The sequence below is a fragment of the Palaemon carinicauda genome, chromosome 2, assembly GCF_036898095.1.
Source record: "Palaemon carinicauda isolate YSFRI2023 chromosome 2, ASM3689809v2, whole genome shotgun sequence".
Classification (NCBI taxonomy): Eukaryota; Metazoa; Arthropoda; class Malacostraca; order Decapoda; family Palaemonidae; genus Palaemon; species Palaemon carinicauda.
Window position 1 is genome coordinate 141610703 of NC_090726.1, and position 25640 is coordinate 141636342.

A 25640-nucleotide genomic window follows, 5' to 3' on the forward strand; every position below is an offset into this window, starting at 1 on the left:
CTTGCTTTAGAGTTTTCTTGCTTAGGGGTACACTCGGGTATGCTGTTCTATCTTATTTCTCATCTTTTTTTTCTTTTTTTTAAGTTTATATAGTTTTTATTAGAATAATCTATTTTAATGTAATTACTGTTTTTGAAATATTTTGATTGTTGATTATTGTAGTTTAATTATTTCCTTGTTTTCACTTCCTCATTGGGCTATTTTCCCTGTTGGAGCCCTCGGCCTTATAGCATCTTGTAATAATAATAATAATAACAATAATAATAATAAAAATAATAATAATAATAATAATTACCATGCAGACTAAGTGCTCTACTGGGTCTGTAATAAATGACAAGTGTCAAATATATAGACAGGTAATGGAGCGTCTACTGTTCACTACTTTTGAATCTAAAAAAAAACTAAATCATTTCCACTCTTGCTGGCCGGGCGATTTTTCAACACCTTTTCTTTAGTCATCAGTGACAATTTGACACAGTCCTTCCCAATTGCAAGTACTGATATAATGTAATGCATTTTTTAAACATCCATAATGGACAGAACCACATCCCGATTACATGAAGAGCTCATTAACTCCTTACATGACTTTATAATTGGTTCAAGTAACATTAAAATTGATATCTGATCAGCCTGTTATTATTTAGGGTCCATCAATTATCATATTTAGTGAGGTTTAATTTACTTGTGCAGTTTTCTTGCTTTCTTCCAAATAAACGTCTGGTAGTTGACCCGCTTTAAGTGGAAAGTACATTGCACCATGAGTTAGTGACAAATAATCTACGGAACATTTAAACATCATCCAGATGCCATATCCCCAAGGGCTTGCCATTCCTCTCTACTACGGGTTCTCCGCACCAACTGAGCTACAGGAATTCTTCTTCTAGTCATTTTCACCAATCCGTCCATGTTTAGTCCTTCTCTCGGCCTCATTCCATCGATTTTACTAGAGAGAGAGAGAGAGAGAGAGAGAGAGAGAGAGAGAGAGAGAGAGAGAGAGAGAGAGAGAGAGATGTTTTAATTCTTGTCTTCTCATAATACGACCCACAAACTGCATTTGTTTAGGCTACCTCTCACAAGCTAAAAGCTCTCCCTCAACTCCCACTTTCTCCAATACCTCATTAGTTTCACTCTCAGTCCATAATATTTTCAGTATTCTTCTCCAAATTCTACACTATGACAATAAGTAATATAGCTAAAATACAAGGGGATGATAGAGAAGCCTATTTTGTGCTGGCTGGTGATTTCAATGCCCACTTTAGGGAGCGCTTAAATAGCTTCTTCTATTACTCTCCATAGCTTATGAGCCTTTGACTTTGCTTCTGAATCAGGCCGTGAGAAAATCATATAATGCTGTTACCTACAAGTCTTGTAATTGCTTGAACTCAGTATATAGCAGCTGGTGTTATAATAAGCAAGGTTGTTCCTCCGTTTGGACGTCTGACCATTCCTTGGTTGTGTGTCATGTTCTTTTAATATATATATATATATATATATGTGTGTGTGTATATATATATATATATATATATATATATATATATATATATATATATAATATATATATATATATATATATATATATATATATATATATATATCAGATCTAGAGCAGACTAAAATGACACTTTGAGTGATTTTTGCATCTAAATGAGTCACACTTGTATAAAGGGGTTCAGCCTGCTGTTCTTTTGAATGAAAATCTAGTCTACATAATTAATATTTAAAAAAAAAAAATAACGAATCAAGGACAAACCCTAGCTTAATGATGATTGTAGATGGGCTTATTTGAAGGAACATGAGGCTTGTCATATTTGCAGATTTGACTTGGAATAAGTATACTCAGCAAAGAGCTGTTGGTAAGAGAGTTCATGCTTCAACTGAAAAGGAATACAATTTGACCATGAAAGAAACCCTTTCTGGTATAACCCAAGAAATTAAATGATGGGTTACCTTTAAATCAGTACACTTTGGTGTATAGCCTTAACCGTTCCTTCTTTGATTAAACCAAATGGATCTGTTACTGTCCTAAGCGAAAGGCAACCCTTTTGGGTGATGTTTTTGACAGTAAGCAGTGTAATGAGGACATATGTCCCCTTAAATCTTGTTTTTTTTTTAAGTTAAAATATTGTAACTAGTTTAGCTTTTCGACTCCATGAAATTAAGATACTTGTACTGGGCCTTGATGCTTATGGAGCTGTAGACTCAAATGGTAATTTTCATTTTTTTTTTTTTTATAACTACAGCTGATTTATTAGCTTCTACATGTGTTTGCGGTAGCTTTAGTTCTAATAATAAACACCCAATTTCTATAGCTTTCATATTACATAAATAATTTTAATGTCTCTCGACAAAACATAATAAGTATGCTGAAGGTAGTCACCTGTTTTCTAGCTTGTAGTTTGGCTTTTGCAAAGGCCTTTGGGCATGTGATGCCCTTCCTATATGTTCTAATGCTATACAGAAATCTCTTAGTTGTTAGATGGTTAGGAATCTCGTATGACTGTCTTTGATTTTAGTGTTGCCTTTTACCATATTAATCACGAAGCTTTAATTTTCAAATTTAAACATATGGGAGTGGTTGGGTGTTATTAAGTATCATTATTGAATTTTTATGTAATAGATTATAAAGAGCAATTTTTAGTGGGCACCATAGTGGCTATAAAAGTGTAAAATCTAGTGTTCCTCGGGGTAGTGTTCTCGGTCAATTAATTTTCCTACTACATATACAGTATGCACGATATGCGGCTTGGCCTAGAAAACTAGTGTGTTGCAAATGCAGATGGTGCCTCTTCTTGCTTCAATTCCCTCTCCTGAATATAGACTGTAGTTGCTGAATCCCTTGATAGGGATCTAGTTAGAATTAGCTTATGGAGCAAATTATGGGGAATGAAGTTGAGCCATAACAAAGCACAGAGTATTATTGTAAGTAGGTCAAGGAAAGTGGCTCCTCAACATCCAGATTTCTGCATTGACAATGCCTCTTTAACTATATATAACTCATTTAAAATTCTAGGTTTCTCTCTTGATTACAACTTTAGTCTTAAGAAATACAACCGATCTACTTCATCTGTGCAGAAAAATTGATATATTGAGAAAGTCTTTTAAGATGTTTGGTATCTATCTCTACTGAGGAAATGTTTTAAATGTGAGGAAAGGTTTTATACCAGCGGTGACCAGATGGTGGAATGCGTTTCCTAATCTGGGAGTTGAATCAGTGGAACTTAAGAAGTTAAAAGTTATTGCAAATTATTTTCTATTGAAAGGATTAACACAAGTTGAAGAAAACTCATCATCAATTGACAACGATGTTTATTGACAATGTCGGCGGTAATATATGCAAAACATAATAGTAGTTAGGAGCTGCCATCATAGAGTAAATATGATTAATGATAGATTAATGTAGCTTAATATTAGACAATAGTATACATAGGCTCGAGAAAATATACTTAAATATTTATTATAATTTGAGTGGTATCCTTGGAATTATTAATGGCATGATAATTATAAAACATGGGCAGTAACAGCCCTGAACATAGATGACCGTACCCACGCGATATACACCCTCCACTCATATATAATACATATGGAGGGCTGGATATATATTGACAGATTAATATGATCCCTAATACCTTACTATTAGTTATACATAGTTTACTAAACCTACGTAATGATCTCAAGTCAGTAGTAGGTGAGAGATGAGCAGGAGTGAGGCTTGGCTTGGTCTTGAATAAACAATGCTTTCCACGCTCAGTCTTACCAACTCATCATTATTATTATTATTATTATTATTATTATTATTATTATTATTATTATTATTATTATTATTATTATTATTATTTGCTAAGCAACAACCCTATTTAGAATAGCAGGATGCTTCAAGCTCAAGGGCTCTAATAAGGAAAAATAGCCCAGTGAGGAAAGGAAATAAGGGAATGAATGAAATATAAAAGAAGTAATTAACAATAAAGATAGAAAGTTTTAAGAACAGTAACAACATTAAAATAAATCTTTCATTTATAAAATAAAAAAATTAAAAAACAAGAGTAAGAAAAATTAGAACAGTGTACCCTCGAGCAAGAAAACTCTACCCCAAGACAGTGGAAAACCAAGGTACAGAGGCTATTACATGGCACTATCCAAGACTGAAGAACAATGGTTTGATTTTGGAGTGTTCTACTCCTAGAAGAGCTGCTTACTAGAGTTAAAAGAATCTCTTCTACCTTTAGGCCTACCAAGAGAAAAGTAGCACTGAACAATGACATTGCAGTAGTTAACCCTTTGAGTGAAGAAGAATTTTTTGGTAGTCTGTGTTGTCAGGTGTATAGGCACAAAGAAGAATATGTAAAGAATAGGCCAGTCTATTCGGTGTATGTGTAGGCAAAGGAAAAATGAGCCGTAATCATAGAGAAGGATCAAATGTACCAGTCAAAGGGCCCAATAACTCTCTAGCAGTAGCATCTCAATGGTTGGCTGGTGCCTTGACCAACCTACTACCTGACCATAACTCTTCACTTACCTGATTGTTTATATATGACTGGTCTGCTTTAACGTTAGAGTACTGATTTTTATATGTTTGATATTTTTCTTAATTGTTTTTATATACGGTGCTAGGCGGTTTTACTGTACTAGGCGTAATATCTTAGCAATCCATGTTTGCCAACGGTTATATAAGCAGATGAGAAACTTAGAGGAGTACCGAGAACTTTGGGCACAGAGTAAATGCCCCCTAAATCTCGAAGAAGTCACTGGCAGCAGCGTGACAGAATGATCTTACTGGAATTAGTACGGACCGGCAGGGGTCACTTGCCTTAGTTAGATAGGTCCTGCGCATCACGAGAAACTGGCTATCGTTTTATGAATCTAGCCAATGAATCCTCTATGGATTTAGCTAGTTAATGGAAAGAGAAGATAACAGAATGTCCCCCAGTCCTGGGCATAGCTGGGCACTAAGAATCTCCTGGTTTATAAATACTAAAGAAAAATAGAAAATTGGTAATTGGAGTGCTAGAATCATGAATCAGATTGGGAAGTTACAGCAAGTGGAGAATGAATTTGTAGTTTGGATATCTTAGCCCTAAGTGAAACACGTTGTAAGGGGATTGGTAAGGAAATCTTAGTCCAAGACAACATTATATATATATATATATATATATATATATATATATATATATATATATATATATATATATATATATATATATATATATATATATATATATATATATATATATATATATATATATATATATATATATATATATATATATATATATATATATATATATAAATATATATATATATATATATATATATATATATATATATATATATATATATATATATATATATATATATCAATAAGGACACATGGCGTTGGAAGAGAAGGAGTAGGAATGATGATTACACCAAGAGCAGAAAAGGCATTAACTGAGTGGAAAGCTGTAAGTAGTAGTTTGTTAGTTGCAAAGTTTAAATCAAAGCAGTGCTATATGAGTATTATAGTTTGTTATGCACCAACAAATGATTCCCCTGAATAAAAGAAAGATGAATACTATGAAGAACTGCAGAGTTTGATAGATGAGATCCGGATAGAGATATAAAAATTGTAATTGGTGACTTTAGTGCTAAAGTTGGAAGAAATAATCAAGGGATAGAGAGTGTGATTGGTGCTGAGGGTCTTGGCAAAGTTGCAAATGAAAATGGAGCACATCTCATAAGTTTCTGTTCAACAAACAATCTTGTTATTGGAGGTACTCTTTTCCAGCAAAAGGACATCCACAAATATACATGGACTTCACCATGTGGCAATACAAAAATCAAATAGATCACATGGCCATTAATAAAGAGAGAAGGATGATGCTGAGAAATGTAAGAAGCTATATAGGCGCAGATATTGGTAGTGGTCACCAGCTCCTCATTGCCACACTGAAATTAAAACTGAAAGCACCCAACTGAAATGTAGATAGAATACCTATGTTTAATACAACTAAGCTTCTGGAGGTTGAGCATAGAGAAACATTTTCAATTGAGTGTAGAAATTGATTTGCAGTCTCAGAGACTTTTAAAGACGAATAGCAGATAATTAATGAAGAATAGTGTGATATTAGGAACATATACCAGTCAGTGGTAGTGAAGTTTTTAGGACATGTAGTTACAAGGAGAAAGCCATGGATATCAAATAATACTTGGGATACTATAAAAAGGAGACAAAGACGGAAATTGATTGTTGAGAGTTTTCGAGGAAGTAATGAAAATTGTAAGGTAGAGCATGCTAAGTATTCCAGTATCGACATTGAGGTCATAAGGAAAGCCAGGAATGACTGGAGAGAATTATTTAGACAGGAAAGCAGATGAGGCTGACAAAGATATGAATTCAGGGAGTGGCTATAGTGTAAGAATCGCCCATAGAATTATTAATGAAATCTCTAAGGAACAAAGAACAAGCATATACCCATAAAAATAGAGATGGATCGATTATAACAACAGAGGATGAAGAAAGGCAACGTTGGAAGGAACAATTTAGTGGGGTCATGAATAGGAGATACAAAGAGAATAATTTGATTGATATACCTGAAGCCGATGAAGACCATGATATGCCCATGGATGAATTCAGTCGAAGCTATCATTAAAAAACTCAGGAGATGGAAACCCCCTGGTTACGATGGAATAACTGCCGAGATGATACTGGCTGAAGATGAAGAGACTTCAAGAATACTTACAAGATTATTTTGTAGAATGTGGCATGAAGAGGCAAAACTTGATGAAGGAGAGTTAGGATTGTTGGTGCAAATAGCAAAAATAAAAGGAGACCTGACTGATTGCAATAATTACAATTGCCATCACACTTACGTCAGTTGTTATGAAAATGTATAGCATGCTTATTTTAAATGGTTGTGGTGGCCGATGCGGTAACGTCCCTGACTGGTGAACGCCAGACTGGGGTTCGAGTCCCGCTTAAACTCGTTAGTTTCTTTGGTTGCTGCAACCTTACCATCCTTGAGAGCAAAGGATGGGGGATTTGGGGGCGCCTATAGGTCTATCCGCCGAGTCATCAGCAGCCATTGCCTGGCCTTCCTTGGTCCCAGCTTGGGTGGAGAGGGTGTTTGGGCGCTGGTCATATGCATATATGGTCAGTCTCTAGGGCATTGTCCTACTCGATAGGGCAATATCACTTTCCCTTGCCTCTGCCATTCATGAGCAGTATTTGAACCCTTTAATAGAGAGAAAGATTGATGAAAAGCTAGGAAATGAACAAGCTGGATTTAAAAAAGGTAGAAGTTATACTGATCCAATTTTCATTTTGATATATGTTGTATAGCAATGCGAAGAATATAGAAATTCACTTTTGATGGCATTTGTAGACTTTGAAAAACCTTTGATAGTGCGCACCATCCAATTTTGTGGAGAGTCCTACGTTACTTTGGATTTCCTCCTAAATATGTAAATTTGATTTAGTCTGTTCATGAGCATAGCAAGTGGAAAGTAAATGTTAGTGGAGTCCTATCAAATGAATTTTCAGTGAAGAGTGGAGTACTCCAAGGGAATGTGTGGTCGCCTATGTTGTTTATCCTTCTCATGGCTTTTGTAATGCGCAGAACAGTTGGAAACGGTGGAGAAGGATTGAACTGGATTGGTATTAGGAATTATCTGACCTAGAGTATGCTGATGATGCTGTCCTTATTAGCAGAACACCACAGAATTTGCAATGCTTGCTTACCAGAATGCATGAAATATCACACGATGTTAGACTCAAGATTAATAGAAGAAAGACAGAGATGATGAGAACGGAATACGCAATGGAGGATAAAATATTATAGGAAGGAAAAAGGATTAATAAGGTAGAATCATTTAGGTATTTAGGAACTGTGATCTCCAATACAGGGTCATTAGAATTGGAGTTTAGTGAAAGATTGAAAAAAGAAAACCAGACAATGGCTAGGTTAAGTAAAATTTGGAAATCAAATTGCCTGAAATTACATATAAAAATCAGACTATATATCATTTTAGTGAGATCTGTGTTACTGTATGGACACAAGTCGTGGTATGAGAAAGAAACAATCTCTAACAGATTTAGTAGGTTTGAGAACAAAGCCCTCAGAAGAATATTGGGAATTAAATGGCAGGACAGGATTAGAACTGAAACTATAAGAGAGATTACTCAAGTGCCATATGTGGATGAGATCAGGGTGAGGGGTAGATGGAGATGGTTTAGGCATGCTCTTCGCAGTCCCCAAGATCAATTCACAAAACTTTCAACTGGGGTCCACAAGACACTGGAAGAATTGGAAGACCCAGACCTACATGGCTGAGAACTATGAAGCATGAAGTTGGAGATGATGAGTGGAGAAGTATTGAATTAAAAGCTCAAGACAGAGACGACTGGCGAAATGTAACCGAGGCCCTTTGCGTCAATAAGCGTAGGGGGAGATGATGATGGCGATGATGTTTTTATATGCAATATATTTACCATTTCTCTATTTCCTGCCGGCACTGGGCTACTTTTCCTACTGTATAGTGTTCTGCTTTTTCAAGTAGGGTTATAACTTGACTAGTAATAATGATAATAATACCGGGAATTTTGAGTCTATAACTAACTCTTCTTAACTTCCACCTCTCTTATGCTTTTTCGTTTCACTCATTACTGACTGTAATTTCGACTTTGTGTCTGAAAAGTTGGTCAGATTGATTGAAATGCCAAAATGATATCCACCTTTGGTTGGACGGAAATGGTTAATTAAAGTTATGATGGGTATATATCGAGGACTGGTACTAAGCCTCCTGTTTGTGCTGGATATTGAGTGGAAGAATTAGGAATGGAAAATTACAGGTGTTTTCATATGCAGATGATCTGATAATTATGGCAATGACTGAAGAAGAATTGCAGAGACGAGTAACTGTGGCAGGTAGGCTATCTCTTGAATGGGATGATATGAGGGTAAATATGGGCAGAACTGAAGTTTTGGTACCCAGCAGGCAAAGAGGTGATATGATGTTTATACAAGGCGTAAGTGGCCTAAATTTAAAACAAGTAGAAAATTCCAATGTGTAACAAAAGAAAAATAATCTGAAAATCAAGATCTATTGTACCATAATCTGATGATTAATGATGCGTGGTTCAGAAACACACATTAAAAGAGGTGGCAAAGAAACTATAAAACAAATAGAAATAAAGATGTTTGGGTGGATTTTAATGATTTCGCTATTTGAGAGGCTGACAAATGAAGACATTAGTACTGATATGGTATAGATTACTGAAATGACAGGAGAATAAAGATTAAGATAGTATGGGTATATAGTAAGAATAAGTGAAGGGTAAGGAGTGAAGATAGTCTGGGTGGAATCTGCAAGAGGTGAAAGGTCAAGAAGGATTGAATCAATTAAATGGTGCAATAAAGTGAAGGAAAATCTGAAGAACGGTTTGATCGAGGAAGAAGCTTTCGGTAGGAAGAGTCGGAGAACACACATGCAAGCAAACAGATCCATCAGTTTAGGTTTCTTATTCTGGTAGCAATTACTTTTGTCTCCCAGGATGCAACATCCTTTGTCAATGTCAAGGATCAGTCATATGGGCCATGGTTAATGATGTGGATGTATGACCAAAAAGAAACCAAACACAACATCATTGTTGATTCTAGGATCTAGAAAGAGGTACTTTTGGCTTGCTATAACTTTTACTGGAGTTATTCAACATAAAGAAGAATAACTATCTTCCCAAAAGGATTTTATTCAATGTTTAATTATACTCTTCACATATGTATGCTATGCAAGAAGTGAGAAAATAAAGATTGGGTCCTTAATGCATTTTGGGGAGTGCTAAGTGACTACAAAAGAATTTGTTTTATTTTTGGTATCTATTTTAATATATTTTTTTTTTTTGCCCTGCATGCACATAAAGGAGATGACTGTTTTGATCGTTAATGCTTTAAAAATAACACTGACCACTTACTATTACTTTACACAAGCCCACAATTATAGAATTGTTTACTTTTCATGAAGATGCAGAATTGATTTTTTTTTCATGACTTTTGAAGATAGCAGATTATTCACCGATACAACTTCTGACATTGAAAACTAACATACCAACACCGAGCAAAGGATAAGAATTTGGGTTTATGAAATTTAACTACAAGGCCAGGTGCTGGGTCTGGGAGACCATTCGGTTTCATCGTGCAACTGGGGAAAATCCTGCAGTTACCATATGGAGTAAAAGTTAATAGATTGGGTGGCAAGAGTGAAGAAATGAAACAGGAATTGAGGCATGGTAAAAGGCTAAAATATAATTGTAACTAGGGCCAAAGGGACACTGCAAAGTCCCCCAAGTAAAGTCTACAGCAGTCCACATCATCAAAACAAAGTATCCGGAATTGAGCCTGTTGTTCTCTTGAACGAGAATCTGGTCATTATAACTGATAGGCGTATCCCTTATTGTGTGCTAAAATACCAAGTGAAAGACAAACCCTGGTTTAATGATGGTTGTAGACATGCTTATTTGAAGAAACAGGAGGCCTATCCTCTTTGGAAGGGTAACAGATCAGATCTGACTTGGAATAACTATACTCAGCTTAGAACTGTTGTTTAGAGAGTCCATGTTTCAACTGGAAAAGGAATACAATTTAACCAAAGAAGAAACCCTTTCTGGTACAACTCAGGAATATAAGTGGTGGGCTACCCTTAAATCTGCACTCTTTGTTTTAGCTTTAACAGTTCTGCCTCTACTTGAACCAGATGGCTCTGTCACTGAATTGTCCAGTTTAGCTTTTTAGTTCGCCCACAAGTTCACGACTTGGTGGGCAAGAAACTCGATGATTCGAGTTCCCGATAGTAAAAATGTTTCCATCGCCATCCTGGAGCTCTCCTTGGACCAGTCCTCAGTCCTCATTAGGTGTCTTGCTGACCCCAACCAGATATCCAGCCACAAAGTAGCCTGCATGGCATACTTCGCTACCTTCTCCTGGTTTAAGATAATTCTAATAATGATAGTAATAATTTTGATATTAATAATAATAATACTTTTAATATTAATCATAATTCTAATATTGATATTAATAATAACAATAATTCTAATAATTTTAATAAAAGTAACAAATTTAATTATGTGAAATTTAAACACTCTTCATGTACCTTGATGTTTATGAAGATGTAGATCCAACTGGTATTTTTAATGTTTTTTTTTTCTTTTCTTTTCATAATGGCTGCTGGTTTCTTAGCTCCTAAGTTCTCCGTTATTTTCCACAAGTTAGTAAGATGAGGCTCTTTTAGCATTTGTTGGAGAATATGTAACGTTACTCCATTAGGTAAATGTGTTTGAGGTCGCTCGAATCCAACTGATTACCACAATATTTCCATAACTCCCATATTATCTATAGTTTTTAGTTTCTGAGTAACTTCTGGCAAAGCCTAAATAGGTATGCTAAAGGTAATCACCAGTTCCAAAGTTTTCAATTTTGCTTTTGCAAAGGCCTTGGAGCATGTGGTGCCCTTCTTACAATTTCCAATGCTGTACAGAAATTGCTTGATTATGATCAGCAAGGTCATATGATTGGCATTGATTTTAGTATTGCCTTTGACTGTGATAATCATGGGGTTCTTAATTCCGAACTCAAACTGTTTGGAGTGGTCTTTTCTTAGCATCATTATTGAAGTTTTAAGGAATAGATTGCAAAGAGTTGTTGTTTATGGGTACCATAGTAAGTATAGGAATGCCATATCTAGAGATCCTCAGGGTAGTGTTATTGATCCATCACTTTTCATACTATATTATTATTATTATTACTTGCTAAGCTACAACACTAGTTGGAAAAGCAAAATGCTATAAGCCCGAAGGCTCCAACAGGGAAAATAGGCCAGTGAGGAAAGGGAAAATGAACCGTAACTAGAGAGAAGGATCTAATGTAGTACTGCCTGACCAGTCAAAGGACCCAATAACCCTCTAGCAGTAGTATCTCAACGGATGGGTGGTGTTCTGGCCAACCTACTACCTACTTTATACACATGATATGTGTGCGGCCTAGAGAACAAGCTCGTTGCATATACAGATGTTGCTACTCTTTTTTGCCTTAATTCCATCTGAATATAGATCTGTGGTTGCTAAATTCCTTAGTGGGTTCACACCAAGCAATTTGATTTTATTCAATTCATGAAGAATAATTTGATTTGATTCATTTTAAATGAACGGCGTTCATACCGACAGAATCAAACTGTAAGTGCGTATTGAAATCTCAGATACAAGAGGGACGTCAGCTGAGATATTGGAACACACATATGCATGCGTTTGTGCGCATCACTGATTAATTTAGCATGTGTATAGGTTACATATTTTACACAATGCACAAGAATCTAAACCTTTACGAAAAATAATAGCATACCCTTTCTATACAGACTTACATTATGGGCCTATGATGTAATCCACATGGAAAAGATTTGCTATTTTTTCGTAAAGGTTTAGATATTATTAATGGCAACATTTTTGGTTCGTGGATGCTGTTGTGTTGCATAAAAACCACAATTAAATGAATTCATAATTTTACTGCAGTTACAACCTCAATAGCCTACCCCCCCTTCTCCCCTCCATCCCCGATTCGGTGTTTGACAGTAGATTCTGGTATTCAAAGAAAGTTTATAATAACATGTTTTCCTGTGCTTAGTGTAATTTATCTCAATTTGTGTTAAAATATGAGAAAAGTTACAAATTATGTGGCATGCATCCGAAAACCAGCTCCTTTCGTTGACTTCGGCGGATGTTGTTTTCAAATTTTATACTTACCATCACAATACTTAATATATTTATTCATTAACATTATTTATTGACAAAACCTATATCTGACGAAGAAATTTAGGTAAGCAAATAATTTTCAATTCACATTACTTGGTAACTACTTGATAACAATGATGATATTCGGGCAAAAATACTGTAAGGACACCGATCCCTTCGTCGTCCAGAAAATCGACAAACTACTTATTTATTTAAATTCTCTCTTCGCCACACTGTGGTGTCCTATGTATATATATTCCGCTCTACCAGAGCTACATTTTGATATATGTATCGTTTCATGACATGTTTTTGTTAACCCATAATTCATATATTTGTAAGTGTAAGAAAACACATATTTTGGCGGGCACTTCAATCTGACTTGGCGCCAATGTAATCCTACGTTTCCGTCCGCACCTTGTTATGTATTTCCGTGCGCATTCAAATAAAGTATCAGTTGATCTTGGTGACGCTTGTCTCACTGTCCTTACAACTGGTGACCCCGGAGTTGAAAGTAGCATCAGCGGTTTTGGCTTTGCCATTAACGGACTTATTACGGCCGTGCTACCTTCTACATACTCCGTTACCTTAGGCAAGAACCTGCCTTTGGTTCTCCCACACTTCGGTGAACGTAAGGCAGTAGGATGAGCTTAACCGACATATCAACCTCTCACCTCTTCGCCGACTCGTCGTCTGGCCATGATGTAGGAAGCAACATGCCCATCGCACCCAACGGCCTCGCCTCCACGCCCAAAGTCAAACTGCCGCCCTTTTCTCAACACAACACCGCTTCCTGGTTCCTGAGAGCGGACGTACTCTTCCGCGTCGCTAGACTCAGCGACTCCTGCCCCAAGGCTGACATCGTTCTCACCTCCATACCTGAAGAAGTATTCGACAAGATTTCCCCATGGCTCGACGCCCAGGCCGGCCAAGTTTCATACGACGACCTGAGAACGAAACTCATCGGTATCTACTCCCTCTCCGTCTCAGCAAGGGCACAGAAAGTATTGGACCTCGCCGGCAAGCCCATAGGTGACACCTCTCCTGTCGAGGCGTGGGACGAGCTAACCGGCCTGCTCATGCTCCCCGAAACAGACAGCAACGGCCGACGACGTGAGATTAGCTTATCTCGCGAGATCTTTCTTCGACGCCTACCACAGGACGTACGGGCCCAATTGACAGACGCCGACACGCTCCCGATGAACGAACTCCTGTCGAAGGCTCAGAAGCTCCACGAGGCCTCCAAAGCATCTCGCCTCGGAGCATCATCATCAACACCGCCTCCGTTCTCCTCCTTCAGCAGCTGCTCTTCCACAGACTCCTCGGCAATGGCCCTCGAGGACGACGAGATCAACATTCTATCAAGAAAGAAAACACCGCAACCGACGCGACCAAACCCTAGGCCTAACCCAGCATGGTGCTTCTACCACCAACAGTTCGGCAGTGACGCCAAGAAATGTAGAGCACCATGCAGTTTCCCTAGAAGACGACGCCAGAATCATCCACCTGCCACCATCGCGGCCGCAGTTAACCATAACAAGATTGGTTTCTGTATCCTCGATACCATTTCCAACCGTAGACTCATGGTGGACACCGGCGCAATGCAGTCAACGTTCCCTCCTTCGAAGTCCGACCTAGACCGTGGTCCCGACAAAAACGCTCCCTCACTCATCGCCGCCAACGGATCTCCCATACGGTGCTATGGAATCAAGACCCTCAAGATATCTATCATGGGCCGTTCGTATTCTTGGCCCTTCGCTATCGCCGACGTCAATCGCCCCCTCCTCGGTGCGGATTTCCTCGCCCACCATGGACTCCTCGTCGATGTCGCTAACAGACGTCTCATCGACACGGGGACCTGCCAGTCTCGCGCCCTAGAACATGGCCCTGCAACAATGTCCGTATCCGCCGTAACAACGCACCCCTACGAGAGTTTCCCGAGGTTTTCAAGCCCGAGCTCCGACACTCGCCAGGTTCCCCGTCCAAGCATGGCATCTACCACCACATCACAACGACAGGACCTCCCACTCACGCCAAATTCCGCCGCCTCCCACCTCAGAAACTGAAGGATGCCAAACGCGCCTTCGAGGACATGGAACGCATGGGTATCTGTAAGAAAGCATCGAGCCCCTGGGCATCACCCCTGCACATGGTTAAAAAGCCGGACGGGTCCTGGAGACCTTGCGGCGACTACAGGCGCCTCAACCTCATCACAACGCCCGATCACTACCCACTGCCCAACATGTAGGACCTAACGAACGCGTTGCACGGCGCAAGATTTTTTACCAAGATGGACCTTCTCAAGTCTTACTTCCAGGTCCCCGTATTCCCGGAAGATATCCCGAAAACTGCCATTGTAACGCCATTCGGATCCTACACCTTCGCATACTCAACCTTCGGTCTACGCAACGCCGGGGCAACCTTCCAACGACTAATGGATAGCATTCTGGGTGACCTACCTTTCTGCGTCTGCTACGTCGACGACATCCTGATATTCTCGAAAACCAAGGAGGAACACCGGGGACACGTCCGCACCGTCCTAAAGCGCCTACAGGAGAACGGCCTAGTCGTACGCTTCGACAAATGTACGTTCGGTGCGGAGGGAGTGGATTTCCTTGGTCACCGTGTATCCTCGCGCGGGGTAAAACCCATGACAACCAAAGTCGACGCCATCAGGAAGTTCCCAATACCTACGACCATTCGCCAACTTCAGGAGTTCTTGGGAATGGTCAATTACTACAGGCGCTTCATCCCCAACATCGCACAAACCCTGTCACCCCTCGACGACGTCCTGAAAGGAAAAGCAAAAAAACTCGAGTGGGGCTTGCCCCAGCAACAGGCATTCGCTCGGACGAAGGATGCCCTTGCGAATGCCACCACCCTGGCTCATTTTGACGACAACGCGCCCCTGCGACTAACGACCGACGCCAGCAACGTCGCCTGCGGGGCTGCGCTTGAGCAACTCGTCGATGGTTCTCCTCGACCGCTGGCATTCTTCAGCAAGAAATTGAAACCCGCCGAAACAAGATACAGCACCTTCGATAGGGAACTCCTCGCCGTCTACCTCGCTGTCCGCACTTCAGGCACATCTTGGAGGGTACCCCCTTCACGATTGCAACGGATCATCAACCCCTCGTCCACGCCTTCACGAAATCAACGGACGCATGGTCATCCCGACAACGTCATCTCGCATCAATCGCCGAATTCGGGTGCACCATACGTTACGTCCCAGGAAAGAAAAACCCAGTCGCGGACGCCCTTTCAAGGATTGAAATTGACGCGATCCACCTGGGAATCGACTACGCCAATCTCGCAACCGAACAACGCACCGACCGAGAAGCACAGGTTCACCTGACGGAGCCATCCGCGCTCAAGATAAGTGCGGTTCCCCTCGGACCAGCAGGAGTAACTATTCTCTGCGACACCAGCACGGGCCGCCCTCGTCCCTGGGTACCAGCCTCCTGCAGAAGGAAAATATTCGATATCATCCATGGACTTTCGCACCCCTCAGGACGCACCACCGCTCGCCTTCTGTCTGAAAAGTTTGTATGGCCAGGGATAAAAAAGGACGCCCGGGAATGGGCGAGGTCATGCATCAACTGCCAGTCAAGCAAGGTCAGCCGTCACACCGAATCGGGGGTGGGCGATTTTCCCCAGCCAAAAAGACGTTTCGGACATATACACATCGACGTCGTGGGACCATTGCCCCCTTCTGGATCCGCTCGCTACCTACTTACGATCATCGATCGCTCCACGAGGTGGTTGGAGGCATTGCCGATGACCGAAGCTACGACTCAAGCATGTGCCGAAGCCCTCCTGTCAAGCTGGGTGAGCAGGTTTGGCGTTCCTGACAACATCACGACTGACAGAGGCCCCGCTTTCCTCTCAGAAATATGGCTGGCTTTGGCGAACCTGATGGGGACGACGCTCCACAGCACCACGGCATACAACCCCGCGGCAAACGGCATGGTTGAACGAACGCACCGCGCCCTCAAGGCGTCCCTGATGGCGAGCTGCACCGACGGGGACTGGAAATCACGACTTCCTTGGGTACTCCTCGGCCTTCGCACCGCCCCTCGCGCAGACGGCGAACCTTCGTCCTCCGAAAAAGTTTACGGGGAAGCGCTCGCAGTTCCTGGCGAATTCTTTCCCTCATCAACCGACGACACGCAGCTGGATCACCTAAGGGATATCGCCAGGAAGTTCAGGCCGTGTCTCAAAACTTACCAGGACAGAACCAAGCACTTCAAGCCAAAAAGCCTGGATGACTGCAAGTACGTTTTCGTCCGTGTCGACGCTCATCGACAACCACTGACTAGACCTTATCGTGGTCCCTACCGGGTTATTAAAAAGACAACGAAAGCCTTCCTTCTCGACGTCCATGGCCAAGAGGACTGGGTTTCTATAGACCGCGTGAAACCAGCGTTTCTCGAAGGAAGCGACACCGCCTCCGCTGGACCTGGCAGACCCAGAGTTCCGCCACAAAACAAGCCGCCCAAAGAAGGAAAAATCATCAAACGACGTCAAGAGGAAGAGATCCTTACACCGACCGCCAGCGCGCCCCTCCGTTCAAAAACAAGAGGAACCCTCCGACGCCCGAAGAGATACGAAGATTGATCATCAGCCCTCTACGCCGCCCGATGTCTTGGGGGGGGGAGTACTTGTAAGGACACCGATCCCTTCGTCGTCCAGAAAATCGACAAACTACTTATTTATTTAAATTCTCTCTTCACCACACTGTGGTGTCCTATGTATATATATATTCCGCTCTACCAGAGCTACATTTTGATATATGTATCGTTTCATGACATGTTTTTGTTAACCCATAATTCATATATTTGTAAGTGTAAGAAAACACATATATTTTGGCGGGCACTTCAATCTGACTTGGCGCCAATGTAATCCTACGTTTCCGTCCGCACCTTGTTATGTATTTCCGTGCGCATTCAAATAAAGTATCAGTTGATCTTGGTGACGCTTGTTTCACTGTCCTTACAATACTTTTGACCAATTAGCTATTATGAAAATTTTCCGAGCTAAAAGGGCATCCCTGCGAGTTGGTGAAAATTTGCCTCACTAAAAAAATTACTATAGGCTTAGCCTACACCATAGAGATTTAGTTGTGGGTACACTACTAGTGTAGGTGCAAATCATTGTAATCTTCAGAAAGTTCATCTTACTTTTGTGTCACTGATAGCATCAAAGATCATTCTCCATAGACTTCCTTGTACAATCACATTCATAAGTGATAACGCTGTGTACTTTAATCATAGTTCACAAGTGAAAAAAATTGTCTATTTTTTCTACAAACTTTTCAAACATAAGAACAAATCAGTAGGCTACATATAACAAGAATATATCTAATATGAAAAAATAATCTTCACTGATAAAAACTGCACCATTTACGATCTTATGTCATGATATAAAACGAAACATTCTGAAATGTGAACAATAAAACCAGAACTGCCAATCACACGCAATCTTCATGAACAATAACATGAGAAAATTCTCATTTCTAACTCCGAAAAGTTGTCATGCTGATGGGGTATCATGGACATCAAATAAATTCTAGAGCTGAAAGACAGAGAACTTCAGTAGCTACTGGGAGAATCGTGATAAAAGTGCATAAGAAATAATTTCCTCCCCATCGAAATTAGTCCTAAATTAAATAGAAGTTGGTTTACAGTATTTAGGTGGATCAACTGTTTCAACAGAATCGAACCTAAAGAATCAGCCTGGAAAAGGACTACTCGATACACTACTCAAAAACACGATAACCAGAGCATTGCTAAAATTAATTATCGTGATTTTATTCCGTTTATTCTTTAAGATTATGTTAAATAGTAATATGATATATATTTTCATCAACAATTGTCATATGTAAGTCGAGTAGGCTCATGCCTAAAATAGAATTCTCAGACAAATAGGCCTAGACGCAGTATTGAAGTTTAATTCTTAATGACTGCTTGGCAATTGAAACCAGGCATAATTGATAAAGCATTTTTATAATTTTAGTTTTCCTTTTTATTTTATCACAGTAAAATACTCCAGAGTCTGACATTACAAGTAAGCCGCTAAGGACAATTTGAAAGATAACGTGTCCCTTCAGATCAATCACTTTTTTTACGGGAACTCGCTGCCCGAGCTGCTCAAGTTTTCAGATGTTGCTTTTTGGGGTTGACAACTTGTCCGCAAATAAAAGTACACAATATCATCACCCATGAGCGCAATTCCATAGGCAAAAGATTTACTCATTTCTTTAAGAGTAGCCAATAGGAGTTTAGAGTTCAGAGGTTAACTGACGATTTGATGATTCGCGATCAGGATCATCAGGTAGGCTATTCAGTTATTTGAAACCAACACAAAGAATTTCTAAATAGAAATAGTCCGCACTGTCATAAGGTTGGCATTCTATAAAAGAGAAAAATGCTGTTTTTCCGGAGATTAACAATATGCCATTCTTTTTATTTAAAAGCAAAAAAGGTAGTAAATCCATAATTGGTAATCGTTCTGAGAATTATCAATGGTATCCGAGAGGAAATCACTACTAAATCAAATACTGTAACAAGATCACTAAAAAGAACCATTACACAAGTTACCTGTTTGGCTATTTAATTTGCCTAGAGTTATTTAATTATAATTATCATTAGAGTATTATCATTATTAGCTAATATACCATATTTATATCAGTTTTAATATATTATATCAATATGATATAATATTGAAAGGTTACACTTATATGTTGATCTAAAATAATTTGTTATACACAACGACACTAAAATGAAACCGACAGAGTCAAACTGACTTCCAGTACGTCGTTGTTATGTTAAGTGTTTCGTGTTTCTAGTAGTCCCGGAGTAACGTATTTAATTTTAATCCGATTTTAGTCGTTGTTACGTGTTGTTTTAACTGTGTTTTGATTAAGTGACTGGTTCATTTATTTTCTCAATATCGTTGTGTCCCGCAGTTCGATTTTACTTTCTTAACTTCTTGTGAAATATGACAGCCTGACAGGTTGTGATTGCTCAATAGCATTTTGTATCGTCTAACAAATTATTTTTCCCAAGGATTATTATCTATCCCACTCTCTTAAACTAACAGTAGGCCTATCTACAAAACTGAAAACCCCTTAAACTAACAGTAGGCTTGCCTACAAGGCTGAACAATCCTTAAACTAACAGTAGGCCTACCTACAATGCCCAGCTTAAGAATTGGAGTTAAAGCCTGCTTTTGAGAATTGTGTCGCATCAAGAAGGTTAGGTTAACCTAATCTGGTTTTGTAAGGCTCGGCCGAACTCAACATTTTAAATGGTAAAAGACTTACAAGCGGAGATCAGTAGGCCTAGCTACCTTAGGGCTAACACAGTATGACAGGCTACACAACAGGAATAGAAACTGGTATTTGGTAGACCGACTTCAGAAGAAACTTGTATTTTGTAGACCTACTTCAGAAGAAACTTGTATTTTGTAGACCTACTTCAGAAGAAATTGCAGGGCTTATTACAGAAGACACTCTATGATCAATTTGAGGGGAAACCACCTGGTATATTTGAGAAGAATTTGAAAGGCCTATATGGGAAGAAACAGCTACGGTACACCTATTTTAGCTTACCCTGGAACCTTTAAATTTCATTACACTGCGGAAGGGAGTCAGGCAAACCTAAGCATTTACCATAGGTCTATTCACCAAACTCAAGATATCTTGCCTGTAGATTCTCAGGTAAGCTGTTAGAAGAGCTTCGTTTAGTTGTATTTGTTCCTAAATGTAATGCAAACCATTAGCCCTGGAAGTATCTACTGGACTCTGCTCAAGAAAAGAAATGATAAGTGAAATAAAGACTAGTTTTTGTATGGCCTTCTTGTCATGATAATTTTTAAGTTTGTTGCATGGATTTTGAATATAACCAGTTTTTGTTAACCTATGTAATAAATATAATTTTCTGGGTAAAATATGCAATTATGTAATGTTAATTATTTGGGTTTCTTTTTTTTTATCATTAATAACCATGAAATATCGGCAGATTTTGCTTTCAGTAAGAAAGATACCAAAACCTACAAAATATACCGGAAAATTTCTGATGCTTTAATTTCTAGCCAAATACATGAACCATATATTTTTCCTACTCACTGTCTTGTGTTTTATGCATTACTGACCATGATTATTGGGTCAAACCACCCGTTCATGAGTTTTTGGACCCCATTGTATAAAGACAGTTATGGGGAGGGACCCCAGTGGAAAACCGGGGCTTTTTGGGTGGGGAAATGTCAAACGAGTGATTTGTAGCAATGATAATGGTCAGAAATGCGAACTAAGAACAAGATAACCAATTAGAAAACTATATGGTTCATGTAAGTGGCTGAAAACCGGCCAAAACATGATTATCACTTTTGAGATATGTAAAAGGGTACAGAACCCAACAAAACCCACCTAACCTAACCTAGTAGTTCCCAGGTCACAACCCCTAGCCAAGCCCCCCTCCTCAGGCCACAAACTTAAAGTAAATCACAAATAAATCCTTACATTATGATAAAGTAAATCACGAATAATTTCTTACTATGATTGACACCATCCTTTTTTTTCTTTTTCTTCTTGGAAATCTTTGTAGAAGCTTTGCAGCATAATAGGTTTTACACTGAACGGAGAGCATTTCCATCATAATCGATTGCTGACAAATGAAATTACACTAGATTTCAAATTAGATTGATGTACTTCCCTTAAATTCCCTCATGGAGATGTCTTTATGTGATGGGGTTAAGTTGAAACTGAAGGGGAAGGGGAAAAAAAATGGTTGTTGTAGAACAACATCTGGGAACTTATGAAGAAGTACTTGTAAGCTGTTAATTGGTTTAAAAAACCATCTGACAAATACGTCAATGTAAATGCACAGAAAACTCCCCAAACCATGGGAAACTACGCATGCGCAATAAGTCCCTTTCAGTCCCTCAGATGTGAACAATGAACTTAGAGAGTAAAAAACATACTTCACATCTTGATAAACTGATATGCAAGTTATTATGCACCAGCCCCCATTAAAGATTTAGAGAAAAATACCAAACTAGTCAGCACTCGTCCATTTCTTATAGCGAATTCATGTTTCGCTAGTAGTTAAAGTATCATATATTTACCAAATATACAAGAAAAAGGTATTATTGTTTAGGATGGGAAAAGCTTTCCTAATAAAGGTAATTTTATACAATAGCTCCACCAGCAAGTTATCAATTTAAGTGCTTTCCCTAAAAAGAGGGAAGTCCAAGTTGTTCCGTAACTGGAATACAAACCTACGCTATTTATTTAGGGGGTATTACTTTTGGCGAAGCTGAAATGACGAGCCATTAAAATTTAGCAAGGGTTAACTACCCATACTGCTAGTTAGAGGGGGCGGGTTGGGGGGTAGCTTGCTACCGCTCCTGTTTACACGCTGGTGATTTAGCTCACTTTACTTTTGGCTCGGATGGAGCCAGTTGTTACCGCTCTTCCTCTCGCCTATTTTGGACTGCCTTAAATTTTTGTCTTTTAATTTACATTTTCGCATACGGCATATATATATATATATATATATATATATATATATATATATGTATATATGTATATATATATATATATATATATATGTATATATGTATATATGTATATATATATATATATATATATATATATATATATATATATATATATATGTATATATATATATATATATATATATGTATATATATATATATATATATATATATATATATATATATATATATATATATATATATGTATATATATATATATATATGTATATATATATATATGTATATATATATATATATGTATATATATATATGTATATATATATATATGTATATATATATATATGTATATATATATATATATATATATATATGTATATATATATATATATATATATATATATATATATATATATATATGTATATATATATATATATATATATATATGTATATATATATATATATATATGTATATATATATATATATATATATATATATATATATATATGTATATATATATATATATATATATATATATGTATATATATATATATATATATATATGTATATATATATATATATATATATATATGTATATATATATATATATGTATATATATATATATATGTATATATATATATATATATATATGTATATATATATATATATATATATATATATATATGTATATATATATATATATATATATATATGTATATATATATATATATATATATGTATATATATATATATATATATATATGTATGTGTGTATGTATATATATATATATATATATATATATATATATATATATATATATATATATATATATATATATATATATATATATATATATGTGTGTGTGTATATATATATATATATATATATATATATATATATATATATATATATATATCTATATGAAAACATTCTTAATGTTTATGTATATTGTACTGTATATATAGAGATATGTTGTAAGTTTCCTCTTCAGTGTTTGTGCTGTGTGTGTGATAATGTATACGGCAGGTTCTCAAGACACTTGTGCAAGGCCAGGGAACCTTCCCTTCCGACCTCTCTCCCCTTGTCCATTGGTCTTCCATTCGGCGGATAACCTGCTGTTGACTCGGCTGCCGCCACCGGGGAATCTTCATAGTTTGGACCCTCCTCGTTCGACTGTTTTCTTCGCTTTTCCCTCTTCCAGAGGGAATATATGGATTACTGAGGGAAGGGAGTGTGGCCTTTCAGAGCTTGATTTCGGTCTTTCTCTTCTCAAGGCCGTTCACCTTTCATGGGCTTCTGACAGTATACTAACGGGGGGAGCACCTTTCCCATTCATGGGTTAGGTTGCACTAACGATTGTTTTTCTTAATTATTTAAGTGGAATTATAATTGTTTGTAATTTAACTTTTTAGCTTTTTTACAGCGGGGGGAACACTTCCCGTTGGAGGATCAGTGAATATTTTTAGCGGATTCTTGTTTAATTATAGTTACTCTCCGCTCTCCTTCTCCCGTCGATGTCAACCGGGGAAGGGAGTGCGCTGTTCCTACTTTGTTTGTTCCCTCGATGGTCTCCCTTCCCTTCACGGACTAGGTGTTCCTTCTGAAGGAGTTTTTTGTTACATAATTTACTTTATTTTTCCGCAATTAGCGATGCAGGTGTTCGTTTGACTAAGAGAGCTGACGAAGTAGAGCTGTCCCGTTCATGCCTGGGGAATATGCTGTCATAGCCGGCCCCCAGAGGGCATCATCAGGGGCGTCATCCCTTCTCCTTAGAAAGACGCCCGTGGCAGCTCCTGATCAGCACTTCATCTTTGAGGAACTAGCTCCGGCTACATTTCTTCAGGCAAGGTCTTGGCAGATCATCTTAGACCGCTGCCAGGAGGTTCGCCTTCAGGGGTTTGACAACTTTCCCTTCCGAGGGAGAGTTTTCCTCCCCAGGTGTGGGGTGGTGTCTCCCTTCCGAGGGAGAACATCCCTGAATTTTCTTCATCTCTTCATCATCTCCTACTGCTGTTGCTGTCTTCGCCTAGACTATGCTCCCCCCTTGCTGAGTCTCTCTTCCTTCTGGGGCAGAGCATAGTCTTAGGCAAGTCTCACCTCTCTTGTTCGCGAGAGGGGCCACTCATAGAGACTCCTCTTTGGAGGATTGCTACTGCTGAAGGTCAGCTTGCTGATCCAACGCAGCCTTCCCCCCGCAAAGATACCTTCTCCTGACAATGCTGCAGCTAGTCCTCAGACTTCGGTTCTGAACTCTTTTGTGGATTGGCCAAAGGGCAAATCTCCGTTCCTGATCATCGTAACAGCCGACCTGTCGCTGTTCCTGTCTCCGGTACAGCCTCCTGAGGTCATACCTAAGCGTGCAGCTGCGCAACAATGCTTTCCAGAGTGCCAGGGCCCTGCAGTGCACCAGAGCTCACCAACATCTCGTGAGCGCCAGCCTGCTCCTTCAAGCTTTCCAGAGCGCCCGTGCTCTCCAGCTTGTCAGCACTCTACAACACTTCGGCATTCGCCTGACTTACAGCCTTCTGCTGTTCGTCGTCAGCGCCCTCCAATGCCCCAGCAATCTCCCGATCGCTGGCACACACTAGCGCAGCCGTGCCGTTCCATGAGCAGCGTTTGCCAACTCGCCAGCGCTCACCAGCCAACCTACGCTTGCCATCGCAACTGAGCTCTCCAGCTCAAGGTCGTCAGCGCTCCCTGGTGCAACAGTGCTCACCAAAACCGAAGCACGCTCCTGCGCAACCTCAGTCTCCGGTTCGCTAACACTCTCCTACACGACAGCTCTCTCCCAATCTGACGCTCTCCCAAGCTGCAGCGCTCTCCTGGGCACAAGCACCAGCTCTCCGCTGCGCATCAGCACACTCCAGTTCCGAAGCTTTCACCAACTCTTCAGCAACCTCCAGCTTGCCAGCTCTCACCTGCTCACCTGCATTCTCCAGTAGCTGCTCTCCAGCAACTTCCTGTGCAGTGCCGAACTGCGCACTAGCGCTCTCCTGCTCATCCTAAGGATACTGTGCAACACCCTGCGCAGTTTCTAAGCGCGCGCCAACGCTCTCCTGCGCATTCCAGGGAAACTGCGCGACACCCTGCACAGCGCCTTACTGTGTGCCAGCGCTCTCCTGCGCATTTGCGATCGCCAATGCACCAACGTTCGCTTATGCCCCAGCACTCGCCAAAGCGCCAGCACTCACCTGCGCACTAGTGCTTGCTTGCTTGCCTGCGCTCTCCTGCGCATTCACTGGAAACTGCGCACCAGCAGCCTCCTGTGCACCGCCGTACTGCGCACCAGCAGCCTCCTGTGCACCGCCGTACTGTGCACCAGTGCACTCTCCTGCGCAGTGCTTTCCTGCTCGCCAGAGAGAGGCAAAAAGAACG